The sequence below is a fragment of the Ambystoma mexicanum genome, chromosome 4p (genome assembly GCF_040938575.1).
Source record: "Ambystoma mexicanum isolate Mex_15411 chromosome 4p, UKY_AmexF1_1, whole genome shotgun sequence".
NCBI lineage: Eukaryota > Metazoa > Chordata > Amphibia > Caudata > Ambystomatidae > Ambystoma > Ambystoma mexicanum.
The window spans coordinates 463,196,062-463,220,781 of NC_090927.1; the positions used below are offsets into that span (position 1 = coordinate 463,196,062).

General features: G+C 51.4%; 1 long non-coding RNA gene across 1 annotated transcript in view; it reads left to right on the forward strand.

The window, feature by feature from the left end:
• The first annotated feature begins 227 nt into the window (after positions 1–227).
• Positions 228–24,720, forward strand: part of LOC138452597 (uncharacterized) — a 58,966-nt gene continuing 34,473 nt past the window's right edge. Inside the window, exon 1 of the long non-coding RNA XR_011260247.1 lies at positions 228–286. This is a non-coding gene — a long non-coding RNA (uncharacterized lncRNA). The remainder of the gene's footprint in view (positions 287–24,720) is intronic.

The following is a 24,720-nucleotide window of genomic DNA, read 5'->3' on the forward strand; positions in this document are numbered from 1 at the left end:
TCATATTTTTTACAGAGAGATTTTTCTTTCATTGTATGAATTATGGGACCATTGAAATTGAAAATAGAACACTAGAAGACACTTTACTCCTCAAGGGGTGAGTTCCGTCACCAATATATATTTTTTAAATTGGGTAAAATAGGAATTGCCGATAAGATTTACTTAAGTCTATGACTAACATGAACAGTTTGATAGTAATGATACCATGTAATGTTTTTTCAGACAAGAACAATACACAGGATCTTTCAACAGGGTCATCGCAAGTACTGAACTTCACATATATTAGGTGAGTTATGTTTTTTGAAATAAGGATAGAAAATTTTGAACTATATATATAACAATATTTAGTGTACATATAGGCCCGCATTACGACTTCGGTGGTAAAAAAATGGTGTTTCCGTGATGCCAGTCCCACAGTATCCGGCAACACGTAGCGACGGAAACAAGGGAGCATTACGCTTTGTCAGCCGTGAGTATTACGCAATGCCGTAAGCGGCAAAACCGGCCTCACAGAAACACTGGAAAAAAGGGAAAAATCCAGCTGCACCGCCACTAAGCGAGCCGGTGCCCCTGTGTCTGGCATGAGCATGCCGGATGCACCAGCACTGCAAACACCGGCAAGGGAAACGCTGGTTCCAGAAACACAGTGACCAGAAATAAAGTGATCGCCGGAACAGGAAACTGCCCAGCGGCCATCTTTAAAATCACAATCCATTCCTATCTGCAGGTTCCAGTAGCCATCCACCGCACCTGACTGCTGAATCACATCCCACAACATGACTTCTCGCATGCCTGAGACCCGCCAGTGCAAGCCACGCTTCTCATAGGCAGAGCTAAACATGCTGGCAGACCATATAGTCCCCGGCAGGCAGAGTTGCCATGGAAGCACCAGCACCTACGGGGCTCCATGGGAATGGGTACTTACAAGCTCTTCCGCCTGACCACCCGCTCCGCTGGGACTTGTAATGTCCCGGTGGCACTATGAAGTCAGGCGGCAGATCCAGTGTTATGGGGATAGCCACAAACTGCTGGACGCACCAGCGGGTTACCGGCAACCTCGTAATGAGGCCCACTGTCACCTGCACACTGTGTCACACCCCGCAGGCACCGTCACACATACACCTGCATGAACACACTGAACCCCATGACACTTATCCTTGCCTGAAATCTCTGATGAACACTTCACAGGCACCATGTCCTGCCAAGTGAAAGAAGCATAATCCCTGACACAGACACTAGGCACCCTGCCACAATTTACTGCCTGTGTTCCTGCCGAGCCACCACTGCCACCTTAGCATGACAATGGTACCCCTCACCTGCACCCACGCATGGCCACCCCCCATCCAATGGGGAGGGCATGGTCCTTCCTTGTCCCTGCCAGCCCATTCACATACTGGGCCTGCAACTGGGTCAGCCATCAACTTTAGCCTGCCCCTCCCGAACCCCCCCTCAACATCCCAACATGCTACACACAGACAGACCGGCATGCCACTGCTCCCGGAAATTGCAGGTAAACACGCCAGTAGTCCCACTACAGCTGTATTCCATGTGCCATCATCTCACTACCTGCAGCTGAGACCACACAACACATGTATGAGTGCAGCATACCATGCACCATGGCTTGTCCCCCCTCAACAGCATGCCACAAGATCACCATATTGCATGTAACTGACCATTGGGTAGCCACGTTGGTCACTGATGTAGTGGGGCAATTGTCGATTAGAGAGCATGTGCCCCCCTGCCTTCCTCAGAAGAAACAGAATTACAAAATCAGAAAGGACACACTTGAAACTGCACTTTAAATCCTCCTGGAAATGAAGCTGGCACAAAGAATAGTTAGTTTCGCTACACAAGTAGGGCCCAGGTAAGGAATTAGCTTGCACAATTAGTGTGCTTTTAAATAGAATAGAGTATGTGACAGGGAGGCGTGTACCCAGGATAGGGTCTCACTACACAAGTAGGGTGCAGCATGGCTAATAGGACTTGGTAGATAGCAAATAAATGCAGAGCAAATGTGTCCTGCAGAGAAACATAACGTGGAAAGCTGCCATTTTAAATTGCACCAGCAGAAAATTCAGCTTTGCAGCTTTAAGAAAAAGCCCAGTTAAGCATGCTTGAACAAATCAGGGAAAATGCTTTAGCCAGCTAGATGGGAGTTGTATTTTGTTTATTTGTATTGCACACCTGGCCCAAAGGCATCTGGGCACATTTCTTCGAAGTTTATAGGTTACAAGTGATACAGTAATAATAAAGCATACCATCAATCATTAAACAGGTAGAATGTACAGTTTAATACAGCGGAGAATGTACAGTTTAATACAGCGGTAAGGGTGACCAAGGAATGGCAAGCACAAATTTACAATGCCTTATATAGTATAATTTCAAGAAATTATAGAAATAAAAATGTACAGTAAGTTGAGCAGTGAAGATACGCAGGAAATACAAAAGGCGGGGTCAGGGAATTCCGAATGACACTACTGGCCCCAAGGAATGGGAAGGCCCAAAAGACTTTGTAGGGAGGGTTGCATGGAGAAACAAGATACTATTGTGTGCGTCCAGTTGTGAAGGTAAATGAAGTTGCAATAACATGTTAGACTGTTTTAAGTCCATGGGATGAACTGAGCATTCCAGGAAGTCAGAAGCAGTTGGCAGATTAATGCCTCTGCGATCAACTAGGCGTGACAGAAGAACGCATAGGCGACAAAAAAAACAACTAATTGCTGTGATTAAATCTTAGCAGGGTGAAAGCAGAATGACTCACAAAACAGTTATTAATAAATGTGTGAAGAACAGGATTGCACGATCAGCGCTGCAAGAACAAGTCCTTGAGATCGGTTACAACATGGCAGGGGAGATAACATGGGCTGTCTTATTTGTATTATTTAAACTCCTGTTGTCTGTTCAAATGTTGAAGAATTCTGAGCGAGAGTTTGGCTTTTCTCCCCAGTCGATTGCAATAAAGTGGGTTCCATTGCGTTTGGCATATCACAATCACTCTGTGTTGTCTCTTTTTTGACAGATACCAGTTAGAGGGCTAGATGGCTTTGTGATCTCTTTTTCATCTGGTAGCAGAGTTTGGTTGAGGGCTGTGGGGTGCCCTGCCACCATCCTTTTGAGCAGCAGATTAGGGGAGCAGATTTTATTTTCTGCACAACTTATCAGCAGGGGCCAGCTTTTGGAGTGGAACTCTGCCTGGTCTCCTACCGCCTGCTCGAAGCAACAGGAGGAGCTGGCAAGTGAGGGTACCCCAAGACCCACAACTCTCAAATGTCCATGGAAAAACATAAGTGTGCTAGATACTTGGTAACAATTTGGGGGTTTATTGTATGGTTTATTGTATGATATTAAAGAAACATTGAAAAGTGATAAAGGTTAGCCCTATAAAAGGTCTTGGAAGACTGCGCAGTAGGGCCACTAAGGGTCCAACCTTCTTTTGAGGGTAAAGTTAATGAGACAAAGAGATAAGGATACTCCGTGGCAAAAGAAAGAAGCCGGAAGACAGCTGTATTTTATTGTGTTGTATTGTGTTTTAATTGATTAAATTGTTGATTGCCAGCATTGTGTTGTGTTGTGAGACAGATCCTGTGGTGTTTTTTCTTTTGTGTGTTGTGAGAGTAGCAGTTAGTATTGTTTGATAGAGGTTGATGGGGTAAGTATGAACATTTAGATTGTGAGCGGATTTTGTTGTTGTGACCCAGAGTTAGGATTTGGATATTGTGGCGTGCCCCTAAGGGAAAAGTGTGAGAAAATTGTCAAAAACAATTTCTGTTCTAATTATCGGTAAGCTGACCACTATTTTGCATTGGTTAAGTGCCAAGCAGCTGCGCGCTGCTTAAAAGTTGTCACCAATAACTCACCGATGCAAAGCATTCCCTAGATATAGGACCTCATTAGGACCCTGGTGGCCACGTAATGAACTGTGCCGGTAAGGGACCGGCACCATTCATTATGGGCTGCCCTATTACGAGGACTGCTGCGGGTCCCGCTAAGGAACGCCTGTTCAGACCAGGCGTCCTTAGCGGGCGCCGCTAGCAGTCCAGGATGCTAACAACGGGCCTGTCATTAACAAGCCCGTTGTTAGCATCCTCCCCATTCCCATTGAGCCCTCCAAGGTCGGAATGGCCCGGTAAATCCCCTTTAGCGGGACCCGGACCTGGTACCTGGTATGGGGATAGCCATGCCGCTTTTAGCGGCATGGCTACCTCCATACTCGTAATGAGGCTCATAGTGTCAAATCATTAAGTATCATGCTGAGTGGGTGAAAGGGACTGCTGCAAAGACGTACCTGCCGTGGCTACAAGAGGGCACTCACTGTAAAAATGTACTCCAACACATGTGCACATACTTGCACGCCACACACAAGGGCAGGAACTATTGACCCTGAACTGGATAGGTCATGGTTGCACCTGTTTTCAACATCAACATATCTTTTTTGTGGCTAGTAATTTTCCTACCACCCCTGGATCCAAACCCAGGTTTTTCTCCTTCTTGCATCTTCACAGTTCTTCCTTTGGAGTGGGTTTTTGTACAGTATTTTCTATTCGCTCCGTTAAAGGTGGTGTGTTTAATTAATATATATATTTATTTTATAGAACCTTGATTGGAATTTCACTTTATTTTGGACTATGATCCTGTGTTGATTGGGTCACCACTGGCTCACCTTCACACCACTTTTGAGAGTATAGCCTCCCCTCGACCCACGTTTCCACAAAAGGCGAAGGAGGTATATCTCTTAACATTCCCTGTTTTACCTTTATGACTGAAGCCAGATTGAATTATTTGGCTCTGTTAAGCATTGAGTCTGAAATGTTTCAAGAGATAGAATTTTCTGACATAGTTAATGATTTTGCAATAGGCAAATCTAGATGAAAATCTATAGTTTAATCTTTGCAGTGTTTCATGCACATCAGCCTTGGGCAGTAGAAAGCATGTACTCACTGGGTGCTTCTCGTCTCACTCTTTCTATGATTACTTGAATGTGTTTGTCTGTTGTGTGGGCATGAACTGAAATGCTAAGTTAATTTTGATGTTTGTTACGTGCATGTACTTTGGGCACAGTCATACAGAAACAAAAGGGTCAGGTTGAACTGTTATGTTATCATTTTATTAAATAAATACTTGCTTAAAAATAAATGTCCTTTATTTTCTTTCCACATTAATATATCATTCAAAAAACAAAGTGAAAATGTCTTCAATATAGCACCCGCTTGGGGAAACAGGTCACAGCGATATGTATGGTTTATATTTTAAAAACAACTAGATAATCCATTTAAAGCCTAGACGAGTTTCTGTTTAACTTGACTCTGTAATCTCTTTATTATGTGGATTGGGAGAGGGCATGTGATTCAGGGGGTGGAGGGTAGTGACAAGGGTTTCAGAAGGGTGAGGGGCATGGGCTTCAAGGAGGCCCCCAAGGCTGTCTGTGCCTTGGAGCCCAGAAACTGTTAAGATGGCCCTGGACGAGGCACTGGTGGCCCGGAGGCCAGGTGCAGGTCTACAGCACAGATGATAGCTGCACTCTCAAGGGGCTGCTCATGGGGGAGGAGGATCTTCAGTTGGGATGCCCTGTAGTCACCCAGGCTGGCCCCCCAACGTAGCTCCAGCCAACAGAGGGTCCAACTCGTTGGCAGCGAAATAAGGTGGGTGGCCAATGGCCTGGGAGATATGTGAAGAAAAGGAAGTCGGTGTATTCTTCATGTTCCATTACCGGATCTGTGGTAGCAGGTAAGTGCCTCACAAGATAGACAGCACACCAGCACAACCGCACTCACAGCCAATCTTCAACTAACCGCATAGAACAACCACCACATCGCACTTGCAAGCATGCGCTCACTGCAGCATACACAAGAGAGACGGCAGCAGCTAGCATGGTGTTTAGCCACAGAGCAGCCACCCCAGCCATGAGTGAACAAGGCACATACGCCAGCAGTCCAGCAAAATGAATAATCATCACGGGCATTCCAGGGATGTCATTTCACCAAAATGCCTGGGGTAGCGGAAGTGACATCACACGACCCTTGACCCCTGATGACATCACAGGAAGTGATGTCATTTGACCCCACCCCAAAGTGATATTGCGGGAAGCGATGGAACACGACCTTTCACCCGTTGACAAAGCAGGAAGTGGCATCACATAGCATTATACACTACGAAAAATATGGTTACGATATCACTATAATGTGATGTACATTTCATTCCTGAATGGATTGCCATATGTATATGTATCGTTAAGTTCAGTGTGTATAGGCACATATTACCAAATTACTGTGATTGCAAGCAGACGTCCATGACCAAATGATAATGATGTGTTATTATATAGCACTTAAGCTTAAGCACTTTACATAGAAGAAATATACACACCTTTATCGACCTCAGAAGGATGAAAGGCTGAGCTGAGGTGTTTGAGAACAGACTAAATCAGTGACTCACCCCCTGAAGTGTGCCTGAAATAAACCTTTAATGAGTCTAGCAATTATTGTATAGAATTCCAGAAAGACACATTTTTTAGCATTCCTATTCTTTCTTATTTAGGTTCAGTGCTGAAAGTGTTAGACTTGTAGCCCTCATGTTCTTATTTTTCTTAATTTTTAAGGGGCCTGAACAAGAAAGCTAGCCACTCCAGAATTAAAGAGCCACATGGTGCTGGCCACAGCCCAGGAGCTTGCATTGCACAAACCTTTTTTTTTTTAGAGGTCGCAAGGGAGACCTCAGAGGTCGCACTTGCAACCTCTGGCGACCCACAAATGACGTCCCTGGGGCATTCCCAGAAAACGGCTCACTACCCGATAAGACGCCCAAGATATCCAGGAGTAAAGTGCAATACGCTGTGGAACAGGCTCTGGGGATGTGCCAGCTGCCTCGCCTCACCTGAATGCAGGCAGGCGTGGCTTTGCCAGGCAGGCATGCCTTTGTTTTGATCACTTGTGTAAGCAGACAGGTTTCGACTACATTACACATAACACATTCCAGTCTGGCACACTGTGTCGTAGCTTCCATGTAAACTGTGTACATCATTGCTCTTTACACCATTGGGCCAAGCACCATAATTATGTTGCTGCTTCATTTCCCAGAATAGAAATCTTCATTGTATAAAAAAAAAAAAAAACTGTATGCGGACACGTTCATAGGCCAATGCACATATTTATTTACCATACGAGGACAACCTTTTTCTATGTTGGGATCTCATGGGTTTCATAACACTCGTTTTAAATCATAATGTCCTTGCAACTCCACCCCCCTCGTCCTTTCTTGCTCAATGATGAGGTATTTTTTATACCTCACGCAGAACTGTACGAGTGAGAGTTTTTCTTCTTGCTCTCCTTGGTGCGGCTAAGCCCTTCCCCACCCCCTCCTTGGCTTCTGGGCTGTAGCTCGCCTTGAGCACCCCAAGATCCTAAAGACCTATCGGGGCCACTTTTTCATTGGTGCCCGAGCCAATTTTATAGCCCAGTCGGACCCTGTTGGTAAGATGAGGGAGTGGCACTAATGGGGATAACCAGATGAAATCAGGGCATTACCTAGCAACTCCCCTACCTCGCCAGCTTCCTTACTTAATAGGAATATAACGGTGAAAGATAATGACAGGTCGCACCCCCCAACCAAAACCACAACCATAAGAAATAATGCAAAGCACTTTATTGTGACAGTGCACACATGCAAACTGCATTGCAAACACCCCCGGCCATGAAGGCATCATCTGGCAAATGCACTAACAACCTGTAGTGTGTAATGAAGGTCGAGGAAGAAGCCCACGTGGGCCCTCCACAAATATCTGCCATAGGAACACGCATGGCCTCTACACAAGAAGATGGCGCTTCCCCGGGGGTCCTTTCCTGGATAGCAGGATCTGCTTCCAAGGCCCTAGATATCACAATGCGGATCCACCTACTTAAAGTGTGTCTTGCTGACCTGGCACACTTCCTGGGAGACAGTTTGTCACTAGACCTCTCCTCCTTGGTGCGGCCTATATAGAGGAGCACTCAGATTCCAACCCCTGTAGGGCGCTATGGCTGGAATTATAAATTCTGGATTGAGGTGCAAACTTGCACAGGGTTTAGGGGGGAACCCTGGCCCCGGTCTAAGCACCACATACCGCAGGTAATAAAAAGCAGCGATCAGATGCTTCAGAGTTCGTAGCGCTATGTAAATGCAAATTATTATTATTATTATTATATCAGGGGGAATCCACAAAAAAGGCGGCATATGGAGCATGGCCCATACAACCCTAACTATTGTATGGAGGAATCAGCAACCAAGAACATGACATTTAAAGATAATGGGCCTCATTACGAGTGTGCCAGTCCAGTAACAATAGTGCCGGGAAGCCTACCGGCACCGTTGTTACCGGACCGGCACACTCCGAGTCTGCGCGCGGCTGCCGTCCCGCCCGCCAGGCCTGACATGGAGGGCGGGATGGCAGCCGCCCGCAGACTTTCTTGGGAAGCACTAGCACCGTTATCAACGATGCCGGTGCTTCCGTCATCCCCATTCCCAGGGACTCAAATGGGAATGGGGATTAACGTTTTTCCAGCGCCTGACTTCCAGGAACACCAGGGTTGTAATACCCGGGTGTTTCCGTGGGGCCAGGCGACGTAAAAATGCACGAGTCCGGTGACAGCCTGCCGGTGTTACTGGCACGGCTACTCCCGGACTCTTAATGAGGCCCAATGACTCTATATCCATCTGGTCTAGAGGCTCATGAAGATGCTTAAAAAAAGACCCCAATACCTTTGCAAGGGGCCAGGTTGGAATGATTCTCTCGAGGTGGGATTACGCAGGAGGAACCCAATCAATAGTCTGGGGACTAATAATGTAACACCTCCAGACCTCCCCGTGCCTTTCTGGAAGCCTTGACAGCCGCCCACTGAACCTTCAGAGATGCAGCTGCTATCCCCATGTGGAGACCTTTCAGCAAAGAATCAAGAAGCCTAGAAGACTCACAATAGAGGGGCTGAGCGCCCTGAAAACTGCACAGATTGAAAGGACGGTCATAGTCTCTGTTGATCCAGACTCTCCAGGACTAAACTGTTGCTCCAGTTACAATTTGAGATGTATTAACCCTTGCCACTAAATCCCCAGAGTGATAGTCTGAGGCAGGACCGTACTGGAGTTGTCAGCTACTTGCCCTGAATAGGAGGATGACTCGTCTGCAGAATCATATCCCCAATCACTGACAGCTCCATTGGGAGTGAGGACCATTTGTGTATGGGTCAGTAGAATATCCTCTACCTCGTCCAGTCTGATTTCCGACAGATCCCTCTGGGTTAGGTTAAACAGAAGGAAAGCATGCAGCAGTGTGCTTGGCCACGCCATCTGAAGAGCATCCCACCTCCAGAGTTCCTTCCCTTGATACTGGGAGCAGAACAAAGCGACCACTGAATTCTGCCTGGTAGCAAACAGGTCCTTCTTGCAAACCCCGGAAGTCCTGCAAATCAAAGGAAAGGCACTGCAGATCATTTGAGTTCCAGGGAAGCTGTGAATCTCCAATTCAGTTGCCCTGCTCCCACATTACCACACACACCCAGGATCTGCACTATTCTGAGAGAAAAAAAATTCTCTTCGGCCCAATCAAATATCTCCTTTGCCAGGCGCATTAGAGAAAGAACTATCGTCCCCAGGTTGTTGATACACAATTTGATAACTGTGTTGCCTGTTCATGGCAGAACAACTTGTCCCTGCAGATCTGAGAAGACCAGACATGCTCCCTGCACCGCAGCCAGTTCCCTCCAGTTGAAAGTCTGACCCAACTCTGCGGGTGCTACAGGCCCTTCTGCTTTTTTTGTCCACCGAGTTGACCCCATTTTAGGTGACGTTCAGCTATTGTTAGAAATACTTGTTTTGGAGGATCAAATGGTATCCCCCTTGGTGAGATTCTGTGGTTCCATCCACAACAGCAGCTTTTTCCCCCAGGAGAGATGGGAATGAGATGGGATTCTGCACTGGTGACCAGTGAGCAAGGATGTGGTTTACAAATGCTTCAGGTGGAATCTGGCTCTTGGGACTATGAAAATCGCTGACGTCATCTGACCCTAGAGCCCCGGCCACTGTCTGGCCGGCGCAAGCCTGCACCAAAGAAGAGAGTCTAGTTCTTGTCTGAGCTTCTAACCCAGTGAAGGGGCAGAAACACTATCCCTGTGCGAGTGTGGAAGAGGGCTCTTATATTGGAAACCGTTGTGATTTCTTATAGTTTACCTGAAACTAGTGTTGGTTCAATAGAAGGCAGATGTCCCTCTACAACCAGGGTCTCCAACCAGTAGATTGTGAGATACTGGAAGCTTGCATAAGGCTTCCCAGTAGCTCCTCACATCAGACACCAAATTGAGCACTGTGTGTTTATAGTTTGGTGTCTGAAGTACCTGGGTCGTTTCCCCTGCCCCCTACCTCCCTTTCCTGCAATGCAAACAATCAAAGGCTGTATGTACGGTGTGTGCTCTAGCACCATGAAGCATATTGTGTGCTCCATGGAATTACAAATAATGATATTAGACCCAAATAACCGGACAGACTCAAAGAATATGACAAAGTACTGCTTTATTAACAGCTTCAATAAAGTAGGGAAATCTTGCGAACAACAAACTGTAGTCCACGCATTCACGTTCGTTTTGATTATACCAGGGTTTTATACCCCAATGTACGTCAGCTATGATGTCATCCTACGTGGCAAATTGTAAAACCTATTGAAGGGAGGGATTGTTAAGGGAACATGTGTACCTCTATATCATATAAGTATTAGTAATATTACTGGATGCCCCTTATCTGGAAGGCAAGCCTTGAACCACCTCGAAATACATGTAATACAGATTATATCAAAATAACAGTAGCGGGTTGGCCTGCGCAACATTATATAGCATGTTGCTACATAGAGCCTCTGATTGGTTGGCATTCTCACCCAACCTTGGACTTTTGGCTTGTTAGCAGCATGTAAGCAAAACGAAACCCAGGTGCCAAGAGCAACGTCATACTACTACCCATTTGTCCAATTAGTCCATTATCACTCATTGGTCTGGCCCTAAGCCAAAGCTTCTCCTTTGTAGTTGACTATTCAGCCTGTTCTCTGGGACTTTTAAGGGAGTGTAGTTACACCATTATCTTCGTCTAGAGCTTAATGAACAGCCCTTGTTTTCGACTTCTGAATCACGTGTGAGGAGACCACAAATTTGTCCATTTCGAATTTCTATTTACTGCTATTTGATTTAATTGTGCTGGGTGTCATTATTCCTCTTGGCATCTGGAGACTTGATCGATCCACCTTGCATATGCTTTTCACATCTTTGATTATCCAATACTTGGCACCTGCAGATGTTTTCTTCTTTGCTTAATCTAAGAGAAATATGTCTTACGTACATGGCGTATCCTCTTGACTCCCTTTGTGCCTTCCAATTATTCATTAATGTGGCGTCCTTTATCCCAGGCCAATAGACTCCTCTCCATTCCTCACACAAAGCTGTTTTCCCAGTGTCTCCTGAATCTGCAGCCCTGGTCTGTCTCCGGGGTAGCTTGATTGGTTTCAACACGTGTCCGACGTCCATCTTTCCATCATGGCTGACCTAGCCACGTTATGTTTTCTTCTGCTGCAAGCCTCTATATAGCTTGTCCACCTTGCGTTTATGTGTATATACACTTATTAGGCAGCTGGTTACTTTATCTTCCTTGCATATTTGATTTCTTTATATTCTATTAAATTTTTCTCTTGTCACTTCAGTTACATCTTCACTCTTAAGTATTTCTATATCATTTCAGTGCGTCTTTGTGTCTTTCCTCGACCCTCGTCCGATTGCACTTATAGATCTTCGATGTCTAATGGTGCGTGCAGACATCCTTCCACCTTTTCAGTGCGAGGGTACTGCTGATATGGCTGTCTGAGTGCATAACGTCTCTCATACACTAAATGCAGGATTGGAATTATACCTGGTGTCCCACACAGGGCTCTTCTCCTGCTCTTCCAATATGATGGACGTGAGGGGTCGGGAGATAGCGATGACATGTCCACCTGCTCCTCTACAGGTGAGAGGAGGGGCTGCATCTGGGCTTGAAGGGCTCGGGGTAGTGTCCCAACAAGGAGTTAATTATCAATAACAAAAATAGATGGGAAACGTGTGTTGTGGCGTTGTCCCCAAGGGGTACAAATGATGGCTCATTAGAAAGGGAAGGGGTGCATAAACCTGATGGGATTGTGTGCATTTCAGTTGCACTGTGTTTCTTTGGATTTATTTTGGTTAGCATTATTTTGCATGCTGGTAATTGTAGGTTTTCAATCACAATGGGGAAAATAAAGTGTGTGTGTGTGTGTGTGTGTGTGTGTGTGTGTGTGTGTGTGTGTGTGTGTGTGTGCGTGCGTGCGTGCGTGCGTGCGTGCGTGTGTGTGTGTGTAAAAAAATATACTTTGTGTGAGTCCCAGCATGCAAGAAAAAAGGCAAATCCTGCAGTACGTGTTCCTGTATATGGTAAAACTGTGAATTATATTCTTTCATTTGAAGACACTGACAAGCCGATTCATGGAATAAATGTGCGCCGAAAATCCCGGCGCAGAGGGGCCAATGCGTGCGCTGCGCCGAAAATCAGCGCAAAGCGCAGGGAAACCAGCGCACGTCGATTCATGGAAGTCCCTGCGCAAGAAAAGCAGAGGACGTGCGCGGAAAAAACGCGCGGCGCAGGCCGGCGCACAGGTCAACCAACGTCGTGCGCCACGGCCACTGCGCCATCACTCCGAGCGCAGCGCACAGCTCTAAAGTAGGCGGAACACAGGGCGGGACACTCGGAATGGGGAATAAAATGGGGCACAACACTCGGAATGGGGAAGAATGTGGGCGGCACGGGGAAAGTTCAGGAGGCAAGTGCGCGGAACGCCCACACGCTCGCATACAACACGTATTCATGGAATAGAATAGGGCAAAAAAGCGCACGCTCAAAGCAGCGCACAGGCACAAACAGGCACAAACACGACCGCCACAAGAAAGCAGGCGGTAGCGTGTCTGCGCCTGCAAGAAATGTGCGCTAAAAGGCGCGCCAACAAATAGCACCTATATACAGACATGACCAATGTACAATACTGTTGCCCTCCTGGACAAATGACGTACAAAGGGGTACCCACAAACACAGACACGCGCAGAGAGAAAAAATAAACGTGTGCGTGCATACCGGGGTGCGCGTTAAGTTCCACACGCGATATGGGCTGGGCGGGTACGTGGATTGCAGGGGTGCGCGGGAAGTTCCACACGCGATATGGCAGGGAACGTGGATTCGAGGGGTGCGCGGGAAGTTGCACACGCGAAATGGGCGGGTACGTGGATTTCAGGGGCGCGCGGGAAGTCCCACACGCGATATGGCAGGGAACGTGGATTCGAGGGGTGCGCGGGAAGTAGCACACGCGAAATGGCCGGGTACGTGGATTGCAGGAGTGCGCGGGAAGTTGCACACGCGAAATGGCCGGGTACGTGGATTGCAGGAGTGCGCGGGAAGTTGCACACGCGAAATGGCCGGGTACGTGGATTGCAGGAGTGCGCGGGAAGTTGCACACGCGAAATGGCCGGGTACGTGGATTGCAGGAGTGCGCGGGAAGTTGCACACGCGAAATGGCCGGGTACGTGGATTGCAGGAGTGCGCGGGAAGTTGCACACGCAAAATGGCCGGGTACGTGGATTGCAGGAGTGCGCGGGAAGTTGCACACGCGAAATGGCCGGGTACGTGGTTTTCAGGGGCGCGCGGGAAGTTCCACACGCGATATGGCCGGGTACGTGGATTTCTGGGGCGCGCGGGAAGTTGCACACGCGATATGGCAGGGAACGTGGATTCGAGGGGTGCGCGGGAAGTTGCACACGCGAAATGGCCGGGTACGTGGTTTTCAGGGGCGCGCGGGAAGTTCCACACGCGATATGGCCGGGTACGTGGATTTCTGGGGCGCGCGGGAAGTTCCACACGCGATATGGCAGGGAACGTGGATTCGAGGGGTGCGCGGGAAGTTGCACACGCGAAATGGCCGGGTACGTGGTTTTCAGGGGCGCGCGGGAAGTTCCACACGCGATATGGCCGGGTACGTGGATTTCTGGGGCGCGCGGGAAGTTCCACACGCGATATGGCAGGGAACGTGGATTCGAGGGGTGCGCGGGAAGTTGCACACGCGAAATGGCCGGGTACGTGGTTTTCAGGGGCGCGCGGGAAGTTCCACACGCGATATGGCCGGGTACGTGGATTGCAGGAGTGCGCTGGAAGTTGCACACGCGAAATGGCCGGGTACGTGGATTTCTGGGGCGCGCGGGAAGTTCCACACGCGATATGGCAGGGAACGTGGATTGCAGGAGTGCGCGGGAAGTTGCACACGCGAAATGGCCGGGTACGTGGATTGCAGGAGTGCGCGGGAAGTTGCACACGCGAAATGGCCGGGTACGTGGTTTTCAGGGGCGCGCGGGAAGTTCCACACGCGATATGGCCGGGTACGTGGATTTCTGGGGCGCGCGGGAAGTTCCACACGCGATATGGCAGGGAACGTGGATTCGAGGGGTGCGCGGGAAGTTGCACACGCGAAATGGCCGGGTACGTGGTTTTCAGGGGCGCGCGGGAAGTTCCACACGCGATATGGCCGGGTACGTGGATTGCAGGAGTGCGCTGGAAGTTGCACACGCGAAATGGCCGGGTACGTGGATTTCTGGGGCGCGCGGGAAGTTCCACACGCGATATGGCAGGCAACGTGGATTTGAGGGGTGAGCGGGAAGTTGCACACGCGAAATGGCCGGGTACGTGGTTTTCAGGGGCGCGCGGGAAGTTCCACACGCGATATGGCCGGGTACGTGGATTTCTGGGGCGTGCGGGAAGTTCCACACGCGATATGGCAGGGAACGTGGATTCGAGGGGTGCGCGGGAAGTTGCACACGCGAAATGGCCGGGTACGTGGTTTTCAGGGGCGCGCGGGAAGTTCCACACGCGATATGGCCGGGTACGTGGATTGCAGGAGTGCGCTGGAAGTTGCACACGCGAAATGGCCGGGTACGTGGATTTCTGGGGCGCGCGGGAAGTTCCACACGCGATATGGCAGGCAACGTGGATTTGAGGGGTGAGTGGGAAGTTGCACACGCGAAATGGCCGGGTACGTGGTTTTCAGGGGCGCGCGGGAAGTTCCACACGCGATATGGCCGGGTACGTGGATTTCTGGGGCGCGCGGGAAGTTCCACACGCGATATGGCAGGGAACGTGGATTCGAGGGGTGCGCGGGAAGTTGCACACGCGAAATGGCCGGGTACGTGGTTTTCAGGGGCGCGCGGGAAGTTCCACACGCGATATGGCCGGGTACGTGGATTGCAGGAGTGCGCTGGAAGTTGCACACGCGAAATGGCCGGGTACGTGGATTTCTGGGGCGCGCGGGAAGTTCCACACGCGATATGGCAGGCAACGTGGATTTGAGGGGTGAGCGGGAAGTTGCACACGCGAAATGGCCGGGTACGTGGTTTTCAGGGGCGCGCGGGAAGTTCCACACGCGATATGGCCGGGTACGTGGATTTCTGGGGCGCGCGGGAAGTTCCACACGCGATATGGCAGGGAACGTGGATTCGAGGGGTGCGCGGGAAGTTGCACACGCGAAATGGCCGGGTACGTGGTTTTCAGGGGCGCGCGGGAAGTTCCACACGCGATATGGCCGGGTACGTGGATTGCAGGAGTGCGCTGGAAGTTGCACACGCGAAATGGCCGGGTACGTGGATTTCTGGGGCGCGCGGGAAGTTCCACACGCGATATGGCAGGGAACGTGGATTTGAGGGGTGAGCGGGAAGTTGCACACGCGATTTGGCTGTGAGCTCCCAGGCATTACCTGTACACCCTCCACGGCCCCTGCAGGCAGCACACACCACAGGGAACTACCCTGCACACCTGCTCATGTCTCCCACCACCCCCACCCCCAGCACTGTGGGCAACCTGCCAGCAGGCCCCCACCCATGGCCAACCCATGTCTCCCACCACCCCCACCCCCAGCACTGTGGGGAACCTGCCAGCAGGCCCCCACCCATGGCCAACCCATGTCTCCCACCACCCCCACCCCCAGCACTGTGGGCAACCTGCCAGCAGGCCCCCACCCATGGCCAACCCATGTCTACCACCACCCCCACCCCCAGCACTGTGGGCAACCTGCCAGCAGGCCCCCACCCATGGCCAACCCATGTCTCCCACCACCCCCACCCCCAGCACTGTGGGCAACCTGCCAGCAGGCCCCCACCCATGGCCAACCCATGTCTACCACCACCCCCACCCCCAGCACTGTGGGCAACCTGCCAGCAGGCCCCCACCCATGGCCAACCCATGTCTCCCACCACCCCCAACCCCCCATCCACCTGGGGCACCCTCCACCAGGCCCCCACCCATGTCCCCCTGGCCCCTGGTCCTGACGATACACAATAATGGCAGTAATGACCAGCATACCCAGCACAAACACCCAGGCAAGGATTGCATGCACCCACATAGTGAATGCAATCACATGACACAACCCCAAAGGCAAGTAAGCAAAAGAACACATGTCCGCCACACACACATACACAATGGGTGCAAGTCAATGTCAAAACCCATATCATGGCATGTAAGAAACCAAAGAAAAAATGACACAAGTGTAAGATAATATTAAAATGTATTAAAAAATAAAAATAAAGTAAACTCTGACAACTATCTGGTAAAGCAAATAAAAGGTCCATGTCCGGGAACAAAAATGAGAAACCAAAAAACAAAGGATAGAAAAATGAATAGATTTTGTCCAAAGTAAACACATGTAGAATGAAATGAAAGATAAACCATTACGACATGGTGTGACCAATATGAAAGTCAAAAAATTTATCTCACAAAAAATAACTATATTTACAGGATTGTTCAAGGGTCCATGAGCCCAACACCACAAATTAAACCTAATACTAACTATTTAAAAAAATATGTACAAAGAAGTGGCCATTGTCCAAGCGGTCCAAAAAAAAAAAATTAAATAAAGGAAACCTAGCACTAACTAACTAAAAAACTATATACAAAGGCAGCGGGCTAGTCCTGCGGCTCACTTGGTGATGCTGGCCAGGGCATCCTCGAACTCCACGTCAATGTCCTGGAGGCGGGACTCAGTCCTGGCCCCGAGGTCTCGCAGGGACAACCCCATGTGCTCTCCAAATTCCCTGCGAGCCTCCTCGAGGCACTCAGCCCGCCTCAATGCCTGATGCATGGAGATCTCCGCCCTGGCCATGGCGAGCCGCTCCTCTTCCGCCCGCTGCCGCTCCGCACCTATCCGCTGGCCAAACTCCTCCCACACGGAACACACCGCCATGCCAGGGTTGCCCTGCCCTCCGGCCGATGCCTGCCCCTCCGATCTTGATGGCCCTGAGCCATGATGCCTCCCACGTCGAGCCCGCTGCTGCCTGCGACGCCACTGCCTCTGCCAGCACGACGGCATCCAGGCTGATGGTAACCACCGACGCCGTCGTGCACGTGCCCTGCCCGATGATGCCGGCACATCTTCCATCTGCTGGGGTCCACTTGCTTTGTCGTCCACCCCTGCTGGACCTCCGACTCCCAACTGTGGCAGGGATGGGATCCCCACCGAGCTGGCTGCATTGGTCGGGGCAGGTCCACAGGGGGCCATGGTGGCATCTGGGCCGGAAGACGGCAAGGAGAACGACTGGTGGATAGCCTGCACAGAGGAGGAGAGGGCCGTCAGATTGGCCAACACATGCAGGAACCCCCCGAACATGGCCGATCCCAATTGGGCCACGTCGGCACGGTGCACTTCGTGATGACGTGCGTGCTCCTCCCGGGAAGCACGCACGGCATCACGAATCACAGCCGTGCGCATCGCGACCCCAATCAGGACCTGCTCCACGCGGCCAGGGGTTCCCACGGCCGCAGGTGGAGGGGAGTCAGTTGACATGGACATCCCCTCTACCTGCGGACGGGCCTGGGACGGGGCATCCCTGCTGGTGCATGGTGGTGCACTCACAGGGTCAGGGACAGCGACATGCACAGGCCCCTCCACGGTGACCTGTGCTGCCTCCTGCCCCTGGCCCTGGACTGCACCACTTGCACCAGCAGGGATGCTCCCACCAGGGCCCATGTGTGCACCAGTGTCGGCCTCCTCCTCCTCTGTGCAAACCACCAACCTGGATGGCTCCTCACCGTCTCCCGCCGTAGCAGGCCCCTGTGGGGGCTCACCCACCCCTTCCGCTGCAGCCGTGGGGGCATCCCCGCCGCCTTGCTCCACAGCGCCGTCTCCGCCCTCTTCTTCACTAGCCGCTGCGTAGAGGGAGACAAAGAACACAAGCATCAGGCTACTGTACAATGGTCCCCTAGACAGGAAGCAATAGCAGATGAGCACCCCTGTCAAAGTACACTTCCATCATGTCCCTCCACAACACATGGGTCAGTCCAGGCAAAACACACACAGTAACAGGCATGGTGCATGCCATGCACATTTCCATGCATGTCCAATTGACTCTTGAAACATTCAATGAAATGTAACTCACATGCATCATGGCTCATGCATATCACATGCACACACTACACCTCAGTCACATCCATCTGGCCACAATCACACCAAACACAGGCAAAACAAGGGTAAGGTGGGTGCGTCACTGAATCTGTGCATTGTCACACACATGAGTCATGCATCCATGGCATGCACAAGTCACAGACATGCAGGTCAGGCACACAGACATGGCTACCATATATGTACCTGGCATCAGCACCCATCCTCACCCCCATCCATGTCCAGGTACAGAGACTGGCATGCTCTCATGTCCCAAATCTGCATAGTGCTCCCCATGCCGCATTTCTACACATGTAACAACCATGTGGGTCACACATCACTGGTCGCACATGCATTACCATGATGTCCCAGCACACATACATGCATACATGGCACATGGCACACATACAGGCAAGTATCATAGAACCAGCACACCGCAACATGCCCTGTCTCACACAGTGATGCTTGGACACTTACCGCTCAACTCCAGACGGGTCTCCCTCTCAAGGATCTGGGCGTGGAGCGCTGGGCGTACGCGTTCCAGGACCCTCTTCTGGATGGAACTCATGTGGCCCCGGCCCCCCTCCACGAGGCGCCGGGCCTTCACAAGGGTCCTGGACCTCAAGTCCTCCCAGCGCTTCTTGATCTTCAAGACGTTGCGGGTTGCCACCCCCTCCGCGTTGATGGCAACCACACAGTCGGCCCAGATCCTCTCCCGTCCTTCCTTGCTGGCGCGGGACGATCCAAAGAGGGCATCATACTGCCCCAGGACATGCTCCACCAGGACACCAACTTCGGTGGCAGTGAAGCTGGTGCCCCTCTGCCCCTCTGGCCTGGGGTTGCCACTGGTGCCAGATGTAGAAGTGCCCGACATGGCAACCCCAGAGGCAGGTGTGGGTGGGCAACTGGGTCCTGGGGCTGGGCTGTGGAGCGATGTAATCCCAGTTGGGAGTCTTCAGTTCCAGCAGGGGTGGACACAGCAACTGGACCCCTGCAGATGGCTGATGTGCAGGCACCAAATGGCAGGGCACGGTGGCAGCAGGCAGGCAGGCAGGCAGGCAGCAGCAGATAGCACGTGGGAGGCTGCTCAGGGCACTTGGGGGGCAGTAACTCGGCCTTCGGGGCAGGAGCGTGGTGTTCCGTGTGTTTTCGGGTGGCCAGCTTGATACGGAGTGATTTGGCACGTGAAATTCCTGCACGTCAGCGTGAAATCCGAGGAAAGGCCCTTAGCGCGTAAGTGCGTCAGCACGCATACGCGATTCTATTGGACCAGAGTCCCTCATCGCGTAAGCGCGTCTGACGTGATCCGCACGGGCGTTCCCCACTCAGCACGTGAAGACGGAGCACACGTGGAAATCCTGCACGTCAGAGTGTCATCGCGTGTAATTGGCCAAAAGTGCGCGTACACGCCATTGGCCTATGTACGTGTATTTCATCGCGTGTAATTGGCCAAAAGTGCGCGTACACGCCATTGGCCTATGTACGTGTATTTCATCGCGTGTAATTGCCCAAAAGTGCGCTTACACGCCATTGGCCTATGTACGTGTATTTCATCGCGTGTAATTGCCCAAAAGTGCGCTTACACGCCATTGGCCTATGTACGTGTATTTCAGGGGCGCGCGGCCACTTACACAGGCAAGTACGTCAGCGCACCTGTATGCCTGCAGCGTGGGAATTTCCACACGCGATTGGAGTGGGAACCCGATTCCAGGGGTGCGAGGCTCACACGCTGCCTACTACACGTGCAAGGCATTAATTTGCGCACTTTTCAATAAACAAGCCAGATGCCAGGATGAACATACCGTTCCTAGCAGCAGTGGCAGTGGGCTACCAAAGGAGGATGAGGAGGAGAGTCAGGGCCAGAATATTCACACCCAGAACCAGCCTATTCGGGATGCCTGATGACCAGGTGTATGGGAGGTACAGGTTTCCAGCACACATCATACTGGACCTGGTCAGTGAGTGGGAGGATGACCTCACATCACCCACCCTGTGCTCCCAAGCACTCAGCCCCCTGCAGAAGGTCCTGAATGTACTGCACTTCTTGGCCACTGGATCCTTTCAGCGGACAAGTGCCATAGTGGGTGGTGTGTCACAGGCCACGCAGTCACGCTGCCTACACCAGGTCTTGAACATCATCACTGCACGGCCTTCAGTCCGCAGGCGCATATATCTCCCCAGGACTCATGCAGAAAGGCGGACGTGCATCCAGGAATTCTATGGTGTGGCTCAATTCCCCAAAGTGCTTGGTGCAATTGACTGCACACATGTGGCTCTACGTCCACCCAGGGCAACAGAGCACATCTATAGAAACCGCAAGCACTGGCATTCCATCAACGTCCAAGTTGTATGCAATGCCAAGGGAATCATCACATCAGTATATGCCAACTATCCAGGGTCCACCCACGACAGCTTCATCTACAGAATGTCTACCCTATGCCGGGACCTAGAGGCTGGCCAGCATGGAGATACATGGCTGCTTGGTGAGCATGAATGCCACTCCACATGCATGCATGTCAGATACTGGGTCATGACACAACACCACTAATGATACCCATCACCACCTCCGCAGGGGACAGTGCCTACCCTATCAGCCCCCACATGATGACCCCAATCCGGAACCCCACCACGCCACCCCAGGTAAGGTACAACACAGCCCACATTGCTACACGGGGCATAGTGGAGCGCACATTCGGAGTGCTCAAGTCACGCTTTCGCTCCCTTGACCGTTCTGGCGGGCAGCTGTTATATGCTCCCCGAATAGTGTGCATGTGTCCTGCACAACGTTGCAACACGCCGGGGCCTGCCCGTGGACATGGTGGTGCCCCCACATCCACAACCACATGCACGCCCGCTGCGCATGGGAGGGGAAAGGGCACGGGGGGAGGCAGCCCGTACGCAACTGGTGGCCAACTTCTTCACCTAGGAATCACAGTGCTGGCTAGTGCACACTGCTCTGGCACATACCATCTGACAATCAATGATGACTCTACCTGACAATGTCTGAAAATTACTTGACAATGAACTGTCAGATACACATCAGCCTGAGATTGTTAACATGGAAGTGTCAATATGTGTGCACCCCTAGCTACACATACACCAGCTATGCATCACAACGCAAAGACACAACTCCATCAATCTAAAATGCATTGCCACAGGCGATTCACTACATGACAACATTGCCATGTCACCCACTCCCTTCACAGTCCCGCCACTGAGGACACCATGTCATGGTATGTGACAGCAAACAAACTGGCCATCACAACATGACACCAGTGTCACAAATAGCAGTGCCCCAAATGGAACATAGCCGCACTTGAGCAGCTAACCGCCCTGGAGCCACTACTACACACCTGTGTAAGAGTAATTTCTATCAAATTACACACCAACCCACCCTGAAGCCCACCCAAACAAGACACATTGCATGTAATCAATGGTAGTCTCATTACCTGATTCAGCTGGTATGTCCTCACCGTCCAGATGTACAGTGATGGCGCCATGCAAAAGTGTCAGTGCACATCTACCGACATGTAGTCTGACTCCAGAGAGTATGCCCTTGTGAAGATCTGTGTGAAATACCTGCAAAACATGAGCAACATATGTAAGTAGAGGCACATATCATACCATCATGCATAGTTAGGTGCAACAACAATGAACACTATGAATGTCTACACAGTATTGACTATGGACTGGCCAACAGCTCATGGGAGTCCAATGTCACCGTGTAATTTGCTGTCACTTGGGCACACCCTTTGCAAGCCCATGGAAACGGAAGCAGGAGGGGTGTGGATGTCTGCTACCCAAGCATCGAAACCAAACTCAGGACAAGCCTGCATGTGCCCAGCCACAATACAGTGTATGCCCAGGTACCCACACAAGGCAACACTCTTGCAAAATAAAAATGAAAAAGAGAAAAAATGGCCATGAAAGGGCCGGCGGGGGGGGGGGGGGCACCTATGAGGTCCGAGGACAGGATGCACGCCACAATCCACCTGTGTGGATCATGGGAAAGGAAAACACCCCATAGGCTCGTGGCCCACACGGCTACTCTGTTGTGGGAGATGAGTCGCTATGGCTCTGCCCAGACCCTGCAGCTGACTCTGGAGGTGGGGGAGCTGCCTCAGAAGATGGTGTGACAATGGGAGGCAGCCCACGCAAAGCACGAGTTTGCTCCTCCATGGCTGCAAGCAGGCGGGTCTGGTAGTTCTGGTTCTGGGTTATAATCATGCGGAGGTCCCCATGCAGTAACTCCCGGGATGACCTGACCTCCGCACGAGTTGCCTGCATCTCGGCCGAGAGCGTCCGTGTCAGACGCTCCAGCTGCTCCTCTGTCCTTCTATGGGATGAAGCCTCAAGCTCTAACAGGGTCGACCTGAGGTGACGGAGTTCTTCCCTCAGGGCTTCCCTGTGGCGCTGGGACTCCATGGAAAGTGATTCCCCCAGAGTCGCCAGTGCCGCCCGCCTGTCCATGTTGGACGCCAACATATCCTCCCTGTGTGCCTGGCAGATGGACTCTGTAGCCTGCTCCAGTCGCTCCATCAGCCTTTCTGGGGGGACAATGGAAGTGGCCACCCTATCCATGGCCTGTGCAATCATCTCGGATGATGCTGCCTGTTGGGTGGCCATACCGTAGATGGATTGCTCCCATACGGTATTGCCAGGTGGCATACGGCCACCACGTTGACGGGCACCACACCTGCCTGGGGCAAGGCGGACTGCGCCTTGCTGTGCCGGCAAGGCCTCAGGCTGCAGGACTGCATTCCCTCTCTGATCTGCAGCCCCAGGAACAGGATCAGAGATTGGGTGGTGTGGCCCTGCATCCGTAACCACCGGAGGCTGATCTGCCGACACTGACATCCCCATTGAGGCCAATGGCCTGGCTGCAGGTGGGTCGGACAGAGGAGATTCTCTCCCAAGAACACTCACCTGCGACTGCACATAGGTGTCATCCTCCGAGTCTACACCTGAATACTGCTCGGGGGAGGAACCCCCAGAGACACCCCTCGACAGCACGGCCTGCAGCACTTGTGGGTTTTCACCCACAAACACACCACGTCCCTCACTTGTGGTAGGTCGGCCCGGGTTGCCCTCCTGGGACGGCTCCACCACCACATCCCCAGCATCAACAAGTGCTTCGTCCCCTGCAAAGACATGAAAGAGAAAAATGGAAACAGGCATTAGCACCATGGCATGCAACAAGGGCTGATGAACAACATAGGCAGTAGTCCTACGACACATGTCCTACATGACTGGGAGTCCTCCTATGCATTCACCATCACTGGGTCTGTAGGGGAGGCTCAGGGCATACTATGTACTGATTGGAGAGCAACGCCTGCTCACCTTGATGCCTAGCACTGCCATCACACATTGGGCGGTGATTGCCATGTCAAAGGCACATGCCATCACACACATGGCATGTGACATAGCCACCAAGTGAAGAGGGAGAGGAGGGCTACTTTTTTGGATTTCAACCACTCTGGTCCTGACATTGCATCGTCACATCAATTAGTATACATGTTGTACATGGATCTGCTAGTCCAAATTGGCAACGATGCACAGTGCCTTGTCTACATCAACATAATGCAGTAAACATTGTGATTCCACCTCCCCAACACCTGTAACGGAATAATTTTGCATTCGTGAAGCACCGGTCAAGTAATGTTTGTAGGTGCAGCGGAGCACTGAGGGGTGGTGGGGCAGAAGGGGATGCCAGTCAACAATACTACTGGTGCTGGTGTCATTCATGTCACGCAAGTGCAGGGGTGGGTGGCACAATGAAGTGCAAGGGGGAGTGGCGGCTGGAAGTGCTGTACAAGGTAAGTAGGACTTGACGTCAAGGGCAGATGGTGTTAGGCGCAGACAAGTGCTGGGGGGGTGGCCTATAGGGGTACAGAGACAATCATGCTGTGCTGTGGGCTCGGAGGGGACAGGGGAGGTACACACTGCCTCTGGCTCGGCAAGGTCCTTTCAGATTTCTATGTGTCCTGCAGAGTTGTCACATGCCGCAGATATGTGCCCTTGGATTGGGGATCTCATCTTGGTGAGAAGGGTGAGGCGCTATTGCCTTTGGAGCATGTGGCAGGCCAGTTTGCCAGAGGATGGCCATGATGCAGGACATTCCCTCTCTGCCACCCGGCACCTGTGGTTTGGGTTCCCAAGATCCGAGTCATGCCAGGACTCTGCATTGGCATGGGGCTTCAGACAGGTGGTCATGACCGTGGCTAAGACATCCAGTGTACCTGACATGG